Source organism: Arvicola amphibius, chromosome 12 (assembly GCF_903992535.2).
Source record: "Arvicola amphibius chromosome 12, mArvAmp1.2, whole genome shotgun sequence".
Classification (NCBI taxonomy): Eukaryota; Metazoa; Chordata; class Mammalia; order Rodentia; family Cricetidae; genus Arvicola; species Arvicola amphibius.
In genome coordinates, this window is record NC_052058.2 from 115,658,571 (window position 1) to 115,682,335 (window position 23,765).

Sequence of the window (23,765 nt, forward strand, 5' to 3'; positions counted from 1 at the left end):
GAGCTCTGGATTCACCCTGTCTACATGTGTCTCTTGTAATTTCTCCTCAATCATTCTCAGCTCCTTTTCTGCTTCAGCTGTTAATTCTCTGGGACTGTTTAAGTCTTTTTCACCATCCAAGGTTTTATTTAAATGAATTATCATATCAGGTGTTATGCCAACAGCTGGTCGTAAGCTGGAAATGTCTCATAACAACCTTTGAAAGTCATTGAGAGTCCGTAACCGATCTCTCCTAATTTGTGCTTTTTGTGTCTTAATTTTTTGCAAACCTATTTTATAACCTAGATAATTAACAGAATCTCCTCTCTGAATTTTTTCAGGAGCAATCTGCAATCCCCATTTAGGTAAAAGTATTTTTACTTCTTCAAGCAGTCTTTCTAAAGTAGCCATGTTTGAATCAGATAACAGAATATCATCCATGAAATGATAAATTATCGACTTGGGAAATTGCTTGCGTATTATTTGCAATGGTTGATTTACAAAATATTGGCACAGGGTGGGAGAGTTCAACATGCCCTGTGGGAGGACGGTCCACTGGTATCTCCTTGTAGGTTGAGAGTTATTATAAGTAGGCACTGTGAAGGCAAACTTTTCTCTGTCTTTTTCTTGTAAAGGTATAGTGAAGAAACAATCCTTTAAATCAATTACTATGAGAGGCCATCCTTTTGGTAATAAAGATGGCAGAGGAATTCCAGATTGCAGAGAGCCCATAGGTTGAATAACCTTATTGATAGCCCTGAGATCTGTCACCATTCTCCACTTACCAGATTTTTTCTTAACAACAAATACAGGAGAATTCCAAGGGCTGGTAGATTCTTCTATATGTCGAGCATCTAATTGCTCTTGTACCAGCTGTTCTAAAGCCTGCAACTTTTCCTCAGCTAAAGGCCATTGCTTTGTCCATATTGGTTTCTCAGTCAACCATTTTAGAGGCAGTGCTGTTCGTATCTCTGAAGGGCCATCAATTGCTTTGCATTCTTGTACAGCCCGAACAGCCGGTTTCCGCCTTCTGTAATATCTTTTAATATTTCCCTCGGTGATATAGGCTCTAGAAGCAGCAGGAATGTTAATTTGGGTATTCCATTGCTGCAACAGGTCACGGCCCCATAAATTCACTGCAATATTGGCTACATATGGCCTTAATTTTCCTATTTGTCCTTCTGGCCCTATGCATTCAACCCATCTCGTGCTCTGCCTTACTTGAGATAGGGTTCCAATTCCCAGGAACTGAACATTTACATCCTGAAGAGGCCAATACGGATGCCAAGATTCTGGAGTAATGATACTTACATCTGCACCTGTGTCCAGTATGCCAGTAATAAAAACGCCATTTACACACACTCTTAACTTTGGTCTTTGTTCATTTATAAAAGTCTGCCAAAATACATGTAACTCATCTTTCAGGCCATTTTTGCTTTTAACAGCAGGCATGGGGCTTTCTAATTTTCTTGACGAGGCATGTTCTCGGCAGTAACTGGAAATGACTGGACCACATTCGCCATGGGGGCCTGCGAGAGGCCCCCCATTGAGTTTCCCAGTGGCAACAGGTTGCCTTGTCTATCTCTTGTTGACCTGCACTTATTTGTCCAGTGTCTTCCTTTTCCACATCTCCTACATATACCTGAAGGCTGAGTCCTCCTACGTCTGTTATTTCTAGAAGAGGCATTATTATTATTATTGTTGTTGTTGTTATTATTATTATTTCTGAAAATCCGTTGTCTGCAATTCCTTTTAATATGTCCCACCTTGCCACAATTAAAACATTTGGTAACTTGATGCCTCCTTTTTGCATTAGAAATTGCTTCTTCTACCCATGCTTCAGTGCCATAGTCAAATGATTCAACATTCATTGTATGCAATACCCATTCGTCCAAGGGCGCTGACCTCATCTTTAAAGGCCCCAGGATCCTTTTACACTCCACATTGGCATTCTCATAAGCCAAAGACTCAATTATTATACGTCTTGCTTCTGGGTCAGATATCCCTATCTGTACAGCTTTAGTTAGCCTTTGTAAAAAATCACTAAAGGGTTCTCTCTGACCCTGTTTAACTCTGATATATGATTCCAGTCTCTGTCCTGGGTCTTGAACCCTGTCCCAAGCCTTTAAGGCTGCTGTAGTACATATGGATAAGGTGTGTTCATCATAATTAGCTTGTTCCAGAGGATCGGAGAAAAGTCCTTCACCTAGAATTTGATCTAGGGAGATCTCAATTCCCTTTGCTCTTTCCTGCTGTTCTAAAAGTTTAGCCTCTTGTCTGAACATGCATTTCCAATTTAATTGTGACCCACTCTCTAGAACAGCTGATACTAATTGTACCCAATCATGGGGCGTTGCTTTATTGCTTATAGACCAAGTTTTGAGCATCTCTCTAACAAAGGACGAATGTAGCCCAAAGTTCATAATGGCTTGTTTAATTTCTTTGAGATCATTCATACGGACGGGTTCCCATGTATATTCCTTGATGACCTTAGGGTTTTTGGAACCAGTCACCTTTTCTGACGTTATTATTGGAAAGGCAGGTAGAACTTTATGGAAATTATCCCGGAGAGTTTTACTCATTGACGGAGTTAAATTTCTCCTTTCTACCGTTTGCTCCTGTTCATCATACTCTATAATTTCCTCAATCTTTTCTAATCTGCTTACTATTGCCTTCTGTAAGGCCTGGATCTCCTGTCCAGAGTTATGCTCCAAGGCCTTCATGGAGGATTCCAAAACATGAAGTTTGTCCAGTAGAGTTAGTATCTCATCCTTGGATAGAATTTTCATGGCATGAATTGTGCCTTCTTGTATTGACAATCTGTCAGCCAATCTGTCATATCCTTTAGACAAAGTCTGATTTTCACATTCAGCAGTTTTAATTCTCTCTGATAATGTTTCAGACAGGGACTGAAGTTTACGATCCAAATCAGCTGTTCTCTCCTCCACAGCAATGAATCTCTCCTTAATATCAGACTGTAGTTTTTCTAAATTTTGCTCATTTGACCGAGTCATATCAGACAAAGCCCTATTCCCTTCCTTGAGACCTTCAAACTCTTTCTTGGTGTCAGTCTGAATTGTTTTTGCAAATACCTCGACCGACTTAAAGTTGTCACTCAAAACAGTTGTGCCCTTTCTTAAGCATTCAACCTCTGTCCTAAGAATCCTGGTTTCATTCTGTAAGGACTTTATCATTTTTCTATTTTTAAACCATGTAAGGGAGAAACTAAATACGAGAAAAATTGCAAGCCCTATAAACATCCAAGTTATGGGAATATCATATGTATCCTGTAATATTTCTACCATAGTATAATTAAATAGACTGCAGAAGCTTTCAACGGTGAAATGGTCAGACATTTTTTTTTTTAATCAAAAGAAATTTTACCTGTAATGACCGTTCCCTGCCAGTAGGTGGTGAGGGCAGTAACCGCTTGGCCAAACCGAGTCTGCAGTACCAGCAGAGCTCGAATGCTGGGACGCCGGCAGTAACAGCTAGTCTCCAGCAGGTCAGGGCCCAGGCCGAACTCAGCCGGGACTGGTGCTGCCTGAGGGGTTAGCAGGCTCAGACTGAGTCACCCGCACACGTCCTTTGCTCCGTACAAGCGGGGCTGGGACAGACTAGTCTGGGAAACTGTGCTGAATCAATCAAGAGCCAAAGGCTGAATCCCTGCCACACAGTGCGGGAACTGGAGCTAAAGGCTCCCAAATGCCCGAGTTGGACGCCAAATGAAGGTGCGTGGTTGATCGGCAGTTATGATTCACCAGACAAGCTTTAATATATATAATTCAGTTTTAATAAAGGAAAGGAAAGGGAACTTACAAATCCAAGGTTCCAGCGAGGAGCTCAGGAAAACAAAGAGCAGGCGGGCCACAGGCCCGCAAGATTTTATAAGTCAATATTAGCCTAAGGGGGACACACCTAAGAGGGACACGCCTAAGAGGGACACGCCTTTAGACCAAGGGGGACACGCCTTACAAAACAAGGTTTTTGGCTAGGCTTCCCCTTCATTAACCCATCCCCATTATTGTATTATTGTATTGCCACAAGGCTGTGACTTACCAGGTAAAGTCCTGGCATCTGTCTCCATTGGGGCTACATGGCTTCTCACGGACTCTGCCTTCATTCTTCTAGCTTTCAGTTTAGTTTTTCTTGCCTAGCTAAGTTCTGCCTTGCTATAGGCCAAAGCAGTTCCTTTATTCATTAACCAATAAAAGCAACACATATACAGAAGGAACTACCACACCATTTCCTCTTTTCTGTTTAAACAAAAGGGAAGGCTTTAACTTTAACATAGTGAAATTACATATAACAATACAAGTATCAAGCAAGAGTAACAGTTACAATATTTATATCTACTTTATCTTTTGTCACAACTAAGAAAAACTATAACTATATCTATTCTTCAACTCCAGCAAAGACTCCAGAAGGATATAATATTACCTAAATAACAGGAAGTGCATTATAAACAACTTCGAAAACTATAGATTAGCGGAGACATCTCTCTGCCTGGAAAGTCACCCAAAGTTCTTCTGTACCATTGGAGTATCCATTTTCAGTCTACAGGCCCATAGTATTCAGCAGACTTTTCCATAAAGCAGGAAATTTCAAAGACAGTTCCACCTATGTTGGTTGTTTGTCAGTCACTTTCTTCTGTGTCCTGCAGAATGTCTTTCAGACTCTTTCATGAAGCAGGAACCCTGGAGGACCATCTTACCTTTAGGCAAGTTCAGCAGTCATTTCTCTGTGGTTACTGCATGTACAGTTCATACAGCATGCCATTAAGCAGTCCAGGAAAGAGCAGTTTCTTGCCCAAATGGCTGGCAAATTCCATAAGGATCCTCTCCAATACCTGTCTTCCTCTTCAATTAAATCACAAATGAGACTTTGGGTTATTTCCCAGGTAGCTAGTTGTCTCTGTCATTTGTTGCACATTTTGGAAGTTGTTTGATTGCATTTCCTGCTTACTCAATAATATTATTCCCTTCTCGGATCTTCAATGGAGTTGAAGACTAGATAGTTGTAGTTTCTTTCCACTCATGACTCAGCCAAGTTATTTATAATATAAGACTTAAACTCCTCAGGGTAACCCTAATTATTGAAACAATTATCACATGTTTCTTGCTTGATATTGTTTATGCTAGTTGTAATTCTAATTTTTATACCTGATATTTGTTCTTATTGTATATAATTTGTGTTAGGCTTAGAACGCTCTTATTTAAACAAAAAGGGGAGGTGCTGTAGGAATTCTTATTGCCAGTAGCCTTTAAATTATCGGCCCACTTGGGCATGGCATCTTATGCTATAAATGCTGATGTAAAGCATGTGGTTGCTCTCTCTTCCAGCTGTGGGATTTGGTTGCTGTGCCTTGTTTGAGCAGAGGGCTGTGAGTCTACTCCTAAATAAATAACCCTCTATTATACTATTATACTATTATAATATCATATTATATTATATATGAGCTAGTATGGGATTTCATTTTAGTGTCTGTCTTCAGATGGAGACTGCGCTTTTGTTTCCTGGACTCCAAGACCTTAATAATTACAAAGAAACTATTAATTTCAACACTCTTTGGCCATTCTCTCAGACATATTCCTAGCTAGTTCCTTCTTCTTAAATTAACCCATTTGTATTATTTTTATATTTTACCATGAAGCTTGTGGTTTGTTACCTCACATCTTGCTTATTGGGTAGCTACATAGTGTCTGCCTGACTCCTCCTTTCTCCCTGCATTTAGTTTAGTTTTCCTGCCTACCTATATTCTGCCCTGCCACAGGCCAAAGCAACTTCTCTATTATCCAATGGTAATAAAACATATTCATAGTATACAGAGGGGAATCCTACAACATGACTTCTGACACAACCCTGTCATTTCCTATGTCTCATATTCTTGTCTATTTGACATATGATTAAGGCATTCTTACAGTGTGATTCTTATGATCATATTCTCCTCTTCAAAACAGTTTTCAATCACCTACATAATTCCTGGAGTCCAGGGACTGTTAAGTGTTCTGATTAATGTTCATTTGCCAACAGGACTGGTTTAAAGGTAGTATGAAAACATACTTTAAAATATGTCAGCATGAGAGGATCCAGAAATGGTTAAACAAAGGGTAAAAAGTCATCCTGAATGTGATTGGCACCATTCCACGGTCTGAAGGTTTACTAGGTATGACCTTGAACAACTCATAGAGTTTGTTTCATGGTTATACTGGTGTGGGTTAGCTCTTTCTCCCAAAAGGAAACATTCTCTTTAAGAGAGAAGAGTGAGGCTTATAAAGAACATGAAGTAATAAAACTCACCAAACTAAGGAAACTTTGAAACTAACCCCTCCCCTACAAAAAACTCCCTAAGGTCGACTTGGCTTTTTTGGTTTCTTGCCAGTGTCCTGTCTGGGTCCATAGACATTTGTTCATACCCTCCTTTGAAAATGTAGTCCATGAAAATCGATACAATGAAGCCATGGTTGGTGAATCATGAAGTTTACGGGGAAGGCAAGAGTGAATGCTAGAGTATGTGGGATACTGTATGTTTTGGTGAAGTTGATATTTGAGGACAGTTGTCTCCATTTTCTTCCTAAAACTGCATGAGAATAGTAATGGGATGTTCGACAGATATAAGAGAAGCCGACAGGAAATCCCAGGTCCTTTCCTTGTCCCTAACCGGCAATTTAGGATCTAAGGCTCAGAAAGAAATGAACAAGAAGTCAATCTTTGCCTTTTTTTCATTCCTGGAATCAGAATGTTCTCCCAAGCTTACCCCATGAACTCCTCAGAAACTGATTAGGGTTGTGGGGAGCAGTTCCTAGGAATCATAGATTTCTTTAGTTCCCACTGTTTCTATAAACAGTAAATGTACTCCACATAACCGACTGCTTTTGGATGTGTTGTTCTTTTTTTTTTTTTTTTTTTTGAATTAGGAAATCAGGAAGCTTTGGCCAGTAAATTTCATAAGAATCATATTTTAAGAAAAAATATGTTAAGGTCCTTAATTTTGTCTGCAAAATAATAAAAAAAGTCTTGCTGCAGTAGATTGTAGGAGAAAGCCAGAATGACTTGAGAGGCCTCACATTTTATATTAGACAGTCAAATTGCAAATGATGGGGCTTGGGGTTTCAAGCTCTGATTAAACTATATCTTTACTTATCAGTACATAATTATAACATTTAAGTATATACTTTTAGCTTAAAAGTAATTATGGCAATTTGTATATTCAGTCAATTAGAGAGTAAGATATAAAAATGCAGATTAATCCAAAATAACCGTCAGATAGTGCATGATACTAAAAGAAAGTAATTTGAAAGGATTTCATGTTTTTCATGCCCTTGTTTTAAGAGATTGTCCTTTTGACTGAGTCTGTGAATATCATATTGATCAGTAGCCCAGCAGGAATGTAAGTTAGAAATAAAGGGACATATTGTGTAAGCAAATGTGGCATACACATTTTTGCAGTGACCTCTGCTGAGAAAACTATTTCCTTAAAATATGTTTACCACTCTGATAACCTACTCTTATTAGTGAAAATGCTACAGTTTGTGGATAAACAGCAAAGGGATATTGATAGTGGTGAGGAACCCTCAATCTCTGAATAATTTACCAAGATTCTATATAGAAATGAAATATGAATCTTTATCCATAAATCTATGTAAATTATTGACATTCTTTAATTGTTATTTTCATAATGATTGTAATTATACAATAATTGACTGTAAACTTGAGAGATAGGTGAAGATACATATTGAAACAAAGTATCATAATGAAGACAGCCACTGAGTGGGATCAATATTGTGTTGACTTTGCATAAATTAGAAATTTATGATAAGAGAAACTAAACATTTATCACAACCACGGAATTATTGGAGTTGGAATTCCAAGCATTTCAGTGACTAGCATGTCATATTCAACACATTTTAATTGTACAGTCAGTAAAATAGTAACATGAGTATAGCCTTCATATAAAGGATGTAATAAGAACACAATGTATTTTTCTATGAAACCAAAAAATGTGTCACAATTTTTCTCTAAATAAGAAAAGTCTTTCTTTATTTATTGCTGTTTGTGAAAAATAGAAGCATGGTTTTATGTATGTAAAAATGCATATATTATAATCTACATTGTTTTGAGACAGAGTCTTATTATATAGCCCAGGCTGGCATCCAACTCACAACTCTCCTACCTTCCAAGCCCTGGGATTATTTTATGTCTGGCACTTTTTTTGTACCATCTAATGAATGACGTACAGTGTTTCTGGGACAATGGGGGCTTTTTTTTTCTTTTTTAGAATGGCAATAAAGCATCATTCATTTATTTTCACCACTATTTTCTATTAAACTTTCTCTATATTTGTTCTTTGTGTCAGTCACAGCATACATCTCGATCCCTTTCATTCCTATCCCTTTGTACCACCCTCTGCCCTTGTAACCTCTCCCATGAAAATAAAATGAAATAAAATTTAAGAGATAAAAGGAAATAGCAAGAAGGAAAAAAAGGAACAATCTTGTCATGGAAGCTGCAGTGTGAAACAGTGAGTCATGCAATAAACCTTTAATCCATATTTAAAGCGTTCATTGCAAAGAGTCATTGTTCTTGTCTAAGACCTCTGGTTTCTGCCACACTGTTGATGCTGGGCCCCCTTGGATATCCTGTTGTTGCCCTGTGTTCTGAAGATCATGCACTTTTGGATCTGCAGGACAGACCACTTCACGTGTTCTAGCTGATGATGTTTCGGGTGGATGTTGGGGTGGGACAATTCATAAGCCTGGTTCTGGGCTTGGCAGGGTGGGTCAGCCTACCATTTCTCTCCGTCTTCATCACCACAATGAGTTTTCCCTGTCTAGTTCACCCCTTGCAGTGATGAGAAAAGACTGGGGCCAGGTCTCCTGGTTTCATGCCCTCAGGGTCAGCTCTTCCATACCTACACCTTCAGGGCCAGTTCTACTGTGTTTCCCAGGCAAAGGTGTAGGATGCAGAAGGGTAAGGACATCATAGAATCAACTAAGTTGGGCTGTGGTCATAGGGTTTCACAGAGACTAAAGTGACAATCACAGAGCCTGTATGGACTAAGCTAGGTCCTCTACAAATAAGTTATGATTGTTTAGCTTAGTGCTTTTGTGGGACTCCTGGCAGTAGAAGTGGCGGTGTCTCTGATTCCTTCAACTGTTCTTGGGACCCTTTTCCACTTACTGAGTTGACTAGCTGAGCCCTCAGATGAGGGTTTGTGTCTAGTCTTAATATAACTTGTTATGTTCAGTTGTGTAGATATCTCTGGGAGGCCTGCTCTTTTCTGAAGGGAAATAGAGGTGACTGGATCTGGGGAGAGGGAAAGTGGGAGGAACTGGGAGGTTGGAGAAGAAGAATGGTCAGTATGTACTGTCTGGAGAAGAATAAAAATAAAAGTTAGGAAAAACGAATTTGACATATCAAATTATCACTTTGATGTGGTAAATAGTAAAATACACTGATGTTTATTAACAAAAAAGATTAAGCCAGATGAAATCCCAGCATGGAAGTTGAAAGCATCCATGTCACACCGCTGCCTGAAGAGCTATTGCAGTTGATGGATGCTGGAAAGGAGCTAAGGAAAACAGGCTGGAAGCAACACGTTCCCGCAGGTGGTCTTTACACTCATGCACACACTGGCAGCACCATGACTAAGTGGTATCAAAGACTCCAGAAGGATATAATATTCCCTAAGCAAACAAGAAGTAAGCAACTTCCAAAACTCTAGAAATGACAGAGACATCTCGCTGGCTGGACAGTCACCCAAAGTTCCTCTGTACCATTGGGACATCCATCTTCAGCCTACAGGCCTGTAGTATCCAGCAGACATTTCCATGAAGCAGGAAATTCTAAAGACAGTTCAGTCACTATCTGCTGCATCCTGCAGAATGTCTCACAGACTCTTTCATGAATCAGGAACCCTGAAAAACCATCTCACCTTTAGGCAAGTTCAGCAGTCCTCTCTCTGCGGGTTTTCTGTGTCCAGTTTATGCAACAGTCCAGGCAAGAGCAGTTTCTTACCCAAATGGCTAACCAACTCCATAAGGAGCCTCTTCCATGCTCATCTTCCTTTTGAAGTAGCTGGTGCTGCCAGGAGCAGACATGTCTCATTGTCATGAAAAGCCCTAAATTATTAAAACATTAAATGCCATATTCTGTAGTCTTTGAAAGATATGAAGAATGTCTATCTAACTGAAATATATCTTTATATATCCAGAAAATCTAATATGACTACAAGCTTGACTATTATCGATGATTATCCATTAACAACCTATATTTCCTAATTATACATTACATTTTTAAAATGAACTACATAATCACAATACCTTAATCAGTATCAGAAATACATATACATATAACAAAACTGACCTTAAATTTCTATCAATAAGGCAAAATGTATACCAATGTAAATTATTCATATCTATATCATATTCTCCTTTAAATGTAAAAGAACATTTATAAACGATATCTGGGAATATGAATGTAGTTATTTCTCTCTAAACTGCTTCCTGCTGTATGGGGGTGTTTGTAATCAGATCTTTCATGGTGTAACCTGTGCGCCAGGTTCATCTTAGTCAGCAGTTGAGTGAAGTAATTTTTTGAAAGTGTTCACAGCAACTTTTCAGGAGGGTGTGGTCTATTATACCATATTGGGATAGAAGTAATCCACAGGGTCTCATCCTCTGTGAAAACAAAAGAAGACCCTCTCAAAAGCATCATATCCTTAGACCCAACTTCTGAAATCATAATACCCTTATGTTATCCATTCTGGTTTAGCTTGGCAGCCCATATAATGAAATGTCTCTCTGTACTTAGCTCCTTTACAGTCAAAAAATTTAAAGAAAACACAATAATACAAAGAATCCAGACTCTCTGTGTATTTTCCATTTTTATGTGGCTTAGTTTTACTCTATCACTTTACTTTATTCTGTCTCTTTAAAGACTTTAACCTCTTTTTAAACCATTAACTTTATTCTCTATATTCTTTATCTTCTTTCTATCAAGCCTACATACACTCATCCAACACTGTGACCCATGTAAAGGTTTTTTGTGTCTGAATCTGTCCTATTGTGAATCTGTAATTTTTTACTATCCAAGAGCATTTTTGTTTTGCAGTTTTAAATCACTAAGCACTTAAGAATCTAAGCTGTGACATTCCTAGGTCAAAAACAGATACTGCCAGCTTGTCCTGCCCAGCCCAACATTGTGGAGCCACTTGTGACTGAATCAGTTGAGCCTCTGAGCTGCAGAGTGCTGGGCTGTTCTGGATGTAGGCTCCACCTCTCTCCAATTTCAAAATGGAAGACGTACCATTTTCTACTAGCTCTGGAGCTGCCAGGTAGGAGCCACGTTCAGCACTTTAACTCTGAGACTGAGCATGTGGCACAGAAACTCTTCTCATCCAAGTTACAGCCAAATCTGACATGCAGAGCATAGCGCAGCCTGGAAACATTTCTCTGTATGGCAGCAGAAATCCGCCCTGCTCTCCCACCTGCCTAAGCCTGATCCCACAGTCTGCCCAGGCAGGGAGCACTGAGCCATTGGCATGGTCTCGGAGTACTTTCTTCCTGATCCCGAGTGGGCACACAAACATCCAGTCTCATAAAAGCCACTGAAATGATTTATAGCCAGAATTCGCGCTGGCAGCACAGTGCAAGAAGCTGCGTTTTAAAACCACGCAGGTTTTTTCCTGCTATAGATGCTAAGTCAGGGAAATTTCTCTGCAGCATGCAGCCAACAAACAGCAAAAAGCTGTGTTAAACTCTCTCTCCCTTTTTTTTAAAAGTCCTCTCAGGTTTTTATGTAGATTTAGTCCATCAAGTTGGGTGCCACTCTGTAGAAGGAGCGGAGGGCTGCGTTCCTGCCACCCAGCTAACTTTATACCCAAAATAATTGTATGGAAACTGTATTCATTTAACCTCTGCCTGACCCATTAGCTCTAGCCTCTTACTGGCTAACTTATCTTGATTAACCCATTTCTATTAATGTGTGCAGCACCACGAGGTGGTGGCTTACCGGGAAGATTCTAACCTACGTCCATCTTAGGCCAGAGCTTCATGATGACTGCCTCACTGCCTTCTACCCAGCATTCTGTTCTGTCTTCCCCACCTACCTATGTTCTGACCTATCAGGCCAAGCATTTTTTTTATTAATTAACCAATGAAACAACAGATAGATAGAAGACCCACCTACATACTCTCCTGATAGAGCATATTTCACTGGATCTGGAAGTAGGCCAGTAGCCTGTAAACCTCAGAAATCCTGCTATGTCCACCTTCCACACTGCTGGAGACCCAAGTGTACATGGTCATGCACAGCTTGGATTTGGGGGCTATGTACTTAGGTCTTCATGCTAGTGTATCAAAATCTCTATCCCACTGAGACATTCCACAAACATGGATAAGTAACATTTTTGATATTGAAAATAGACTCTTCTCTCATACCATACATCTGGACTACAGACATTGTATTTTCACTTGTTCATACAAGATAAAAATAACTTCCCTGGTGAAATTCAAAAGGTGGATTGTTTGGGTATAAAGGAGACAAACTGTGATGTCTTCGCTCACTTTGACATTCTCATTTACTGCAAGGCCTAGACTCGTTTTCAGGCTCTTCCTATTCTCACAAAGGGTTTTGTGAAGATGAATTTAGGAACACTGAAGGCTAGGTATAGCCATGGAGTGAAATGTCATTTCAAACTTGGTTACTGTAGAGAGGACACCTACATAGCCCTGTGCTACTGTTGTCTCAGTCTGCTGGGTCCCACTGGTATACTGCATTGGTTCCTTTTTTGTCTCCTTTTGTTGCTGTTCCTGTGGCACTAAGTTTGTGTTTTCCAGTGAGCATCCGTAGTTGTATCAGATCTTCTCAGCTTCTTAGCGCTTCACTTATTACTCTTCACTACAAAGGGTCCTTTGGTAGGCAATAAATACACCATATATCCATCTTTCTAGCCAGAATATTTAGGATTTGCTGTTCTATGACTGCTCAGCACAGCAGGCAGTGACAGAAGGTGTTCATCAACAACTCCAGTTCTCTCGAAAGATGTGTAGATAAAAACACACACCTTTTCTTTCTGTGTCAGATTCCTCACACCCAAATTCTTTTCTCCTGCCTCTCACATTTTTCTACCTCTTCTTCTTTTTTTCCTATCTGATAGGACCTTGCCTTTTACAAATTTCTGTTGTATTTTGTTCATGGTTGTTCAAAATTTACCACTCATGTAGATTTTGATACAGAGAGAACTTTCTAACTTTAGGGACTCTACAACTGCCTAAACAATGCTGTGATTTCAACATTTTCTTATTTTTAATTAAAAATTTTGAGGTCAAGACCAAGAAGGGTTCATCCACAGAAACAGTCTGCCTGGGCTAATGGGAGCTCACCAACTCCAGCTGGACTAGGAAGGAACAAGCATAGAACCACACTAGTTCCTCTAAATGTGGGGGATAGTTGTATGGCTGGGGCAGACTGAGGGGCCACTGACAATGGCACTGAGATTTGTCTCTACTGCATGTACTGGCTTTTGGGGATCCTATTCTCCTTGGATGTTTACCTTGCTCAGCCTAGATGTAGTAGGGAGGGCCTTGGACCTTCCACAAAGCAAACTGCCTTATCCTCTCAGGATTAGATGGAGATGGGGTGGGAGGGTGTGTGGAGGGAATGGAAGAAGAGGAGGGAGTGGGAATTTGAATTGGTATTTATTTTAAAATCTAATAAATTAAAAAAGAATTAAAAATTTTGGAAGGTGACATTTAACTGCATGTTTTTATTATTTATTAATAATCTACATCTTTTAAAGACTATGGGTTGGTTTAGGTTTAGAATGAGAAGTTTGATATAACAAAGAATTCAAACATAAAAGAATACTAGCATTATGTCATTTTTTGGTCAGTTGGCTATTTGAATATAACCACATCTTTTGTAGATGAATAAGTATACTTTTCTCAGAAACAATTTTATCAATTGTTTGAGAGAACTTTATACATGTATACAGAATATTTATATAATATTCATCCAGACTCCTTTCCAAGCCTTTTCAGATCCACACCCACTTCTATACTCCCTATGAACTTTGTGTCTTTTTCCTTTTTTAATATATAAACATAACTTGCTGAGATCATTGGTGCTGTCCATATACTTATGAACATGGGGCCATCCACTAGAGAGTAGTAATCTATTAAGGGGCCACACATAAAGAAGTATGTCTCTTCTATTTTTGAAAATCATTAACTGTCAATAGCCAGTCAGGGGTGGGGCTCTTGAGCCCCCACCCAATTTCATGATAGAATCTAGCCTGACTTGATCTTTTGCAGGCAAGTCAAGCTGTTGGTAAGTTCATGTGTGCAAAGCTCTTGTCATCCCTAAAGACTTTGTCACAATCAGGATCTCCCTGACATGTGGCTCTTTCAACTTACTTACTTCCTCAACCACAGTGGCCCCTGAGCCTCTGGAAAGAGGTGTGACTTTTACAGGTCTCCAGCTTCTTTCTCCTGGCCCTGTGATTACTTAAAGCAGATAAGTCATTGGTTTGTTTGCTCGATGATACAGTTGGTGGTATAAATTCTGAATTAGTTGGTTTCCACATGAAAGCCATGTTCTTAGGCAAGGTGGCAGATTCATAAATTAACTAGCCTGTAGAGAAAGCCTCCCTTCTCATGGGTAAGGTCCACCAGTGTCAAAATATCAAGGATGCAGAAAGTGGTGTAGTTAACACAGTCGGCTCTGTGATAAACTAATTACAAAGAAACAAAGCAGAATTTAAGACAGCACATAAAATGACCCTTTGTTTCTTCACACTTATGGGGCTGTTGGGTTTGTTTGTATATTTCTCCCTGTTAATTCACTCATTTTAATTATAGGGATTTCATAATAAGAACATAAAGAGCCCTGAAAGGTAATAGCAAATATATCAACATGCATAGAAACTGTTTTGTATCAAAGTATTGACATATATTTGATTTTTCTCTCTCTGCCGAAACTGCTGTAGGTAGGGTAACTGTTTTCTACAGTATAGCATTAAGGAAAACAAAGATCAGAAAATCAGTTAACTAAGATGGCACAGCAGTTGGATTTCACATCAACTTTTTTCAAGACAGGGTTTCTCTGTGTAGGTCTGGAGCCTCTCCTGGAACTCGCTCAGTAGACCAGGCTGGTCAAAAACTTATAGAGATCCACCTGCCTCTGCCTCCCAAGTGCTGAGATTAAAGGCGTGCATTACCACTGCCCAGCATCATATTCACGTTTTTTATATTCAAATTATCTGATAATTTTACTTGGTACAACACAGATTGGACATCTATGACAAATGTCCCACAGAACCAAGTCCTTTCCCTTGTAGTGACCTTCTCTGAGACAGTCCCCAGAAAAGCTCTCCATATGACTCTGTCAAGTATAAAGAGTATTGATATTTACTCTGAAATTTTTATCAAGAATAAATTTATTCTTTTTTATTAAAATATGCTGTCACTCAAGTGCTTTCTTTTTCGTACAATCCATTGGCCATGGGGGATAATCCTGTAGCCTCTGTTTTCCATGGCTGGCCTTTTCCTGTCTTATGTGTATACTCTTGGCAAATATCACTTTCTATTTCTTCTAGGCAGTATCTTATAAATGGTCTTTGTCTATTCTTCTCTGAATGACTCTTCAACTGTCATTCATCTGCATTGGCCTTTCTCTGTCAACTCCATTATTCGATATAAAAATTCAGAATTTACTATCAAAGATGTTACAAATTAAAGTGATAAAATAGAAAAATATAAAAATGTAAAAGAACTTTTTATGGAGTATGAGACTCCATAGGGAAAGACCACCAGACTTAACTCAGATTATAATTAGCCAAATTTATTAAAACTGCTGGCAGGGCCACAGTTTTTTTCATAACCAGAGATGTGCTACCCAGAGGTGGGTGAAGGAAGGGCTTTTACAGGTGAAAACCTCAAGAGTTATTTTATTCTGCCAAGATTAGATGGTCAAGGTGACCTCAAAACAGTCCTTGAATATCTGCAGAAGCAAGTTAACAGAAGTCAGAATCAGCAGTTAGTCATATCATAATGAGTAGATGGCCACAGCCATACATTTCTGGCCGGGGATCAAGGAGTCAGGGCTGTTGGGAACTTATGTCTGGGAACATGTGTCAAAGACAAAAGGCTAGCAGGAGCCAAAATGGATGCCTAGCACAAAATCGAGTTTCTTTAGTCATTACCAATGGAAATAGTTCAGAAATAGTAAAATATAGAATAAAATTTGGGAATGTAATAAAAGTTAAGCTTTCTTAATGTTAGTGACCAGGGTATTTACTACCTGACGCTATTTTCAATGTCAAAATTATAGCATTCTTGTAAGACACACCTCAAAAGTAGTTAATAAGGAAACTGGGTTGTGTAATGCTGCATATTTCCCCAAGCCTTGTAGCTGGTAACGGATGAGGTAAACATTTTAATCTAAATTTTTGGGTTAGGACAGAGGGAAATCTGCCAGTTCACAAGTAGATCCTTTTTGCTCATAATTATCTCAGAGAAGAAGACCCTGAGATGATCCTGAGAGTCATTCAAGATTTTGATTAGTGGAGAGAATGGAGAAATGGACCAGAGAGAAAATGACACCTTGCCTCCTTCAGGAAAGTAAATGCATCCATTCTTGATCTCAGCAGTAGGAACCTTCCCAGAGCCTGGGTTTTCGGAGCATGGAGAGGGATAAGTGTTGGTGGGTTGATATTCAGTCTGGCTAGTTGGAGTGTGAAATAAAGGCATTTAGATTCGAAAGATATTAAGCTACTCAGTCTGATCCTGCACTGGACTCAAATGCCTCAGGAGAATTCTAAAGAATAACAACAACAAAAACAACAACGACAACAACAACAAAAACAACAAAAGCCTGTTATTTCCTCTGCTCATTGAATTTAAGGGAAAAAAAAAGAGAAATATTTATCACCCAGAGAAATACAATGAGCTTTTCTTTCCCAAATTGGAAGATCCATTATTCTGCTGGGGCAGGTTTTTCCAGTTCGGACAGAAACGTTTATGGGAAATATTAGGGACAGTTGGGATCACAGCTTGATGTCGTGACTTGTTTACAATGCTCTGCTGCAGTGAGGGTGGAGGCTTGGGTGATTTGTGAGCTTGTGTACACCAGGCAGTGAGAACCTCGCAGCCTGGATCTTGGCATTCTCAACGACGGTGATCTGTGTCCCTCAGCGGTAAAATGGGGAGGATGCAGAGTAGTAGCTCCAGAAGGGAAAGAACCGCTGTCAGCAGCAGCTTCCTATGTGGCAGAGGATGCATCCCTATTCAGGGTACTAATGGACACTATCAAAGGTAGAGATTTTCTTTAAGTACAAGATATAAATTACATTTTGATAAAAACCAATTTATTTTCATATAAAAATGAAACGCTATTTTTCCCCAAATGAGGTATAATGTACAATTATGTTTGCATGAGTGTTCTTCCTTCATGTTTGTATTTTTTGTGCATTGGCAAATATTCCTGTGAGCAGCATGACAACACCCTATAGTGGTTTGTACATCTTTTCCATCTCATTTTCTTTTATTTATTAAAATTTTTCATTTATTTTACATCCTGACTGCAGTTTCCCTTCCTCCTATCTTCCTGTTCCCTCCTCTACCCTGCTCCCATTCATTCCTCCTCCATTTCTGTTCAGAAAGGGGCAGGCCTCCCATGGGTGTCAACAAAGCATGGTATATCAAGTTGAGGTAGGACTAAGCACCTCCCTATGTATTAAGGCTGAGCAAAGCGAGCCCGTATGGGGAATAGGTTCCCAAAAGCCAGCTCAAGTGTTGGAGACAGGCCCTAATTTCACTGTTAAGAGTCCCACAAATAGACCAAGGTACATACATTTTAAGTACTCACTAAACACGAAATGAATCCCCAGAGAGGAAGGAAGAATCTCAGAGAAAAACCTGGTATTGATACTGATGACTCTGCTTGTCCCAAACGCTATTTCAAGTAAGAAAACAGAGAGCTGTGTCACCTGTCCTTATCCACTCTATCCTCTTCCTTGGGCCCAGGGCTACCTGAGTTGATTGTGATGGACAGCGGTGGAGTTGGGAAGTTAACGCAGCATTCTTAATCTTCCTGCCTTATAATTCCATCTTGTTTGTATAATCATGTTCACTTTTATTTGCACTGATAATAGGAGATTCTTTTAATTCCACTCTAGCTGATTCTAGAGGCAATTAAAGTGATAGACATGATTAACCATCAGGATAAGCAAACTATACGTATATTACATATTTAAAAGTGTTATTTCAGTTTCCACTAAATACAACCTAATGGACCTGTGGTACTATACATATCTAGCTTGTAAATCATCCTAGAAAATGATTTCAACATGAATTTCCTTAAATTAAAAAAAAAATCTTTATAAAATTGTTTTGAGCTTTATTTAACTTGATTTCAAATTATGAAAATGTATTAGATAAAAAATAAGGAATTTATATTTATTCATGTGGAAACAACAGCCCACAAATAAAATATTTAGCTAATATAAAATAGGAGACAGCTAGGTATTGGTGGTTCACGCTTTTAACCCCAGCACTAAGAGGTAGAGAAAGGTGGATCTCTTTGAGTTCAAGGCCAGCTTGGTCCACAAGAGCTAGTTCCAGGGCAGACTCCAAAGCCACAGTGAAACCCTGTTTCAAAACAAAACAAAACAAAACAAAACAAAACAAAACAAAGACAACAAAAAAATAGGAGACATTGATAATTGCAAATATTTTAACATAGTGTTTCTGATATGTAATTATTTAACATTATAAGTTAGTTGAAAGAGCAAATTATTTATTTATACATGCAAACTTGAATGCTAGGGCCAATTATAAATTATTTGATCATTATCATGGCATTCATTTCTTGTCCTCAACTCATTTATTCATGAAATCAAAATAATAATGGTGTTTTACAAAGTAGAGGTGTTGGATTAAAGGAACCCATAAGCTCCCAGGGAGAGGTGTAGGTGTATACTTGTTGGAAGAAGTGTATCATTTGGGGTTGGCTCTAAGGCTTCAGAAGCTCAAACCAGGCCCAGCGTTTCTCTCTCTTCCTGCTGTCTGCTGATCTGGATGTAGAACTCTCAGTTCCTCTCCAGTATCATGTCTGCCTATGTGTCTCCATGCTTCTCATCATGATGATAATGGACTAAGGTTCTGAACTGTAAGCTAGCCCCAATTCAATGTTTTTCTTTGTAAGAGTTGCCATAGTCATGGTGTCTCTTCACAGCAATAGAAACATTAACTGAAATAAAGAGTAAATGACTTTAAAGTAGATGCTAAATACAGGTGTTTAGAAAATATCAGTTCACTTTCTAGTTCAGAGACTGAGCTTCAGAGTAGAGCTTTCCGTCACTGTATAGCGCATTACACAGACACTTTCTATTTTATATCACATGTGCACGTGTTGTTTCTGGAAAAAGGCTCATCTTCCCTTTATCAATCCTCTTTCTTCTGCAGTGTGAGCTCAAGGACCTCTTTCTTGAGAAGGAAATGTCACTGGACGTCTCTGTAGCCTTGCTCTCTGTACACTTCCATGGTGCTCCTCTAAGTTCTGCCAGGACAGCACTGTCAGATGTACTCAGTTGTTATCCAAGGTGGATAGAGTTGACTTCAAGACTATGAAGTCCATTGTTATTGTTTCAAACATATTCTTTCATATTCTATTAGTTTTATAGTTATGGAGGGGAAATATATTTTAAATAAAAATGGTGACTATGATGAAAACCAAAAATCCATACATTTGTAAAATGCGAATTATAGATAGTCTTTCTAAAAATAAAATATTAGGCAAAACAGATGATTATTAAGTTAAATAACACACATAGTAAAATAAAGCAAAATAACTTCCATGGAATAAAAGATGCTATTAGTAGGTAAAAAGAAATTTACAGAGAAAATATTTAATATAAATACAATAAGGTTATAGCTAAATTATAAAATTAATACAAAAGAGAATAAAGATGGGTGGAGCATGGTGGCACACCTTTAATCCCAGCACTCAGGAGGCAGAGGCAGGTGGATCTCTGTAAACTCAAGGTCAGGGTGGTCTGCAAAGCTAGCTAAAGGAAAACTAAGACTATTATGCAGAGAAACCCAGTCTCAAAAGACAAAAGACAAAACAATAATAACAAAAACAAAACGGGAATAAAACAGCCAGTTAGAAATATATTTATTATATCATGTTAATAATGCATAAGGGAAATGCTTTTCATTTTTCAGTTGGTACAAATTTTCAGGTATTAAATTAGATTAAATTCACGTTAAATTTAAGTTCATGTCATCTCACTTGGTAGTTGACTATCTAGGCATGCTCCCTAAATATAAACTTTTATATATGATAAAGATCAGTTTACCTAAGAATGCATTCAGAGCTTGATATAATTTTAACAAAATGTACAGGTACAAGTTAATAGAGATACATTAATAAAGGAGTCTAAAGAACATTTCATGTAATTATTTAAGATAATTATGAGGTTATAAAATAGTGTCATATAATTTATCTTATACATATTCATAGTAAGCAAAATATTTTATAATGATTACATTGTAATACTGTTGGAATATATGCATACCAAATATACACACAACACATGAGCCAGAAGGATACAAGAGAACGTTGTACCTGCTCTTCTCTAAGCAGATGAATGATGCCTCCTGCTGCCATTCCTTTTGACTGAATGCAGGTGATAGGACCTTAGAGAGGAAGGGACCCCAAAAATGCAATGCTCCCTCTTCCTTAAGCCACCAGATGACAGGTGCTACCAACCACAGAGGAACACTCTTCCTAAACTCACATACCCCTAAAAATGAGTTTATTTAACAGTATAAATTTATTTTCATATGCATGTGCTATCATAGTGCTGTATCTCTCTGTAAGAGGAGGAAAGTACAAGTAGGGAATGCAGATGGTGCTTTACCAAGGACTTGCTTCATAAAGCTACAATTAACCCAAGCAGCTTAATGTATTAAATATACACATTTGACTTTAGTGCTAATAACACTGCCACTTTTACACATGGTACTCTTTTTTCTCATGCAGCTATACTATCAGCAAACCTGTCTATGGTTATGGAAAGAGAACCAAAGTTATGTAATGCAAAGATTCAATCAAAAGAAAGAATGAGGAAAACATTATTTAACACAGTGCAGGAAGATTTTTCTCGCCTTATTATGTTGTAGCATATTTATTTTTAATTTGATCAACTTATGCATTGTGAGACTATAGTTAACATGGGGCTCCAGGGGCACCTCTGAGTTAATGTGAAGGCTCAATGTCACATCTGTTTATACACTCCATCAATAACTGTCTGAAGGAGTAAAGAAAAAAGAGACATGAGAAAAAGTGTGGATTAAATTTTCTAAAGAAAGCTTCAGAGTTTGTAGGAGACATACTTTATGGTAAAGAAGGCAGACAGTATTGAACTCAGTTCTTTGCAACCTACCAGGCAGGGATTATCCTTATGAAATTCATCGTGGAGAAGAGAGCATGATTAGATATGTATTTTATTTTAAAGTAGTGGGGCTTTTTTGCAAACATATTTTGTTTATGTTGAGGTTTTGAGAAGTAGATAATTGCTATCTTTAAAGGAAATTGTGGTGTCTGTGGAAGCGAGCCTTGATAAGAACCATTTCAGTACTAACACTCAAGGGCATCCACCTCTTGGATGTTTATGCCCTGTTAATCACAACTGTCCTGTTTGGAGAGTCCTGTAACTTTACAGTGATCTCTATACACCAAATAGTATGGTGTGAGCCTGCGCATATGAGGTCCATTAATCCTAATGATAATCCTATGGGGCTATTTTCATGATGATCCAGGCACAGAAAGGCTGACCACATGCTCACAGGCTGCAACCATTCTCTGGGGGACATGGTCTGTTAGCTCAGAGTCTTTGGCTCCAGATGGCTGGTTTTGAAACCCGTGGTATTCCAGTTCTTGCTACTTTCTGCTACTCTTTTGAACCTGTCAACTTCTGGGATTGGTTGTACATCTGCCTTGGTATCTTTTATGTATCTGTCTCTGATGTACTTTCTAGTCACAGTTCAGGTTCTTTTACGGTTGTTAATTTTCTCCATAGTATTATCTGATTTCCTCCCCTGCTCCAAGTTCCTCTACACTGCGGTGGAAATCAGCATGAGCCTGACTGTGCTATAATTCAGCTGAATTTTCCCATCTTTTTACTTCCCTCCACTAATTACACAACTTATGGGCAGAAACATTGTAATTCCTTAACAAATATGTTCTGTATAATTTTATGTATAAAATATGCAAAGATAATATAAATTTACACGGTAAATCTATGTGGTCAATGAATGTACATAGAAATGTTACATGTAATGCATGGCTATCTAACTCTAGAATGTTCTGAATACTGATAAGAAAACAGGAAATTTGTTCAGTAAAAAGAATATTTCTCTAATGCAGTTGATCATTTAGAAGTGATTAAAGGGAAAACAATTTTTCTGAATAATAAATTACAAATGGAGACTCCCCCCCCCCAGTGATTAGCAGAGTGTGCTGGCAGATATGGACACAGAAGAGTTGTATTTGTCTTCTGTACCTTTTACATGCTTAGAAATCTGATCCAAGAGGGAGAATTTAGCTATAATAATGCTTTTACATCCTTAATGAACTAGGAATCTCTGTGTTCTTGGGGAATTGTGGGAAGTAAAGGCAAAGAGGCCAGAATGGGTTTGTGAGACTATTGCTCCAATGACAAGTAGGGTAACTTCCATTATCTTTGTCTCAAGTGGAGAGGCGTGGGGAGCTGGTTTGGAAAAGGATGGATTACCGCCCTGAACTGCACATTATTTTTCTTGCTGTAGATATATCTCCATGAGACTTTGATGGTGCCTCTTCTCCCTAATGCTGTGTGTTGTATCTTATGTACTGAATTCCTATTTAGAGCTGATGTTGATTGTATCTGTGCCATTGCACATCAGAACATAGCTGATGGGACCTGTTTTAACTTATTTGATTACTTTTCCTTTAGAATTTCTTTCTGAACTACAGGAAATTAAATTAAATTTTGATACTTTGCTATATATCCAGCCTTCTTTTTACCTGCTGCCTTGAGACAGGGTACTAAGTTGGCCAGGTTGACCTTGCAAACAATCTGTAGCTCAAGCTGGTCTTAATGCTTTACCCTCGTGAGTAGCTGAGATCCTCCTACAGGTTTTTCACCCAAGACCCATCTTAAAAGTCTCCTTAAAAATCCTACTTGTGTAGATACCCTAACTATAATCAGTTATGACAGCTATATACGTTTTTTCAGTTTTGTTCATGAGAAAATAGGCTCAACAAAAAAATAATGTCAAAACCCACAGAGTTATGTAAAGTCTCAGTGAAGTTTTCAAGATAGGAAGATGGTTTATTAATACCACTCTATGTCTCTATAGTATCAGACACTGTATTAAGAACTCAGAGCATATGCAGAAAAAGCATTTGACAAAATTCAGCACCCCTTTATGATAAAGGTCTTGGAGAGATTAGGGATACAGGGGTCATTCCTAAATATAATAAAGGCTATTTACAGCAAGCCGACAGCTAACATCAAATTAAATTGAGTTTCTACTCAAGGCCATTCCACTAAATTCAGGAACACGAAAAGGCTGTCCACTCTCTCCTTATCTCTTCAATATAGTGCTTGAAGTTCTAGCAATAGCAATAAGACAAAACAAGGGGATCAAGGGGATTCGAATTGGAAAGGAAGAAGTTAAACTTTTGTTATTTGCAGATGATATGATAGTGTACATAAGCGACCCCAAAAACTCTAC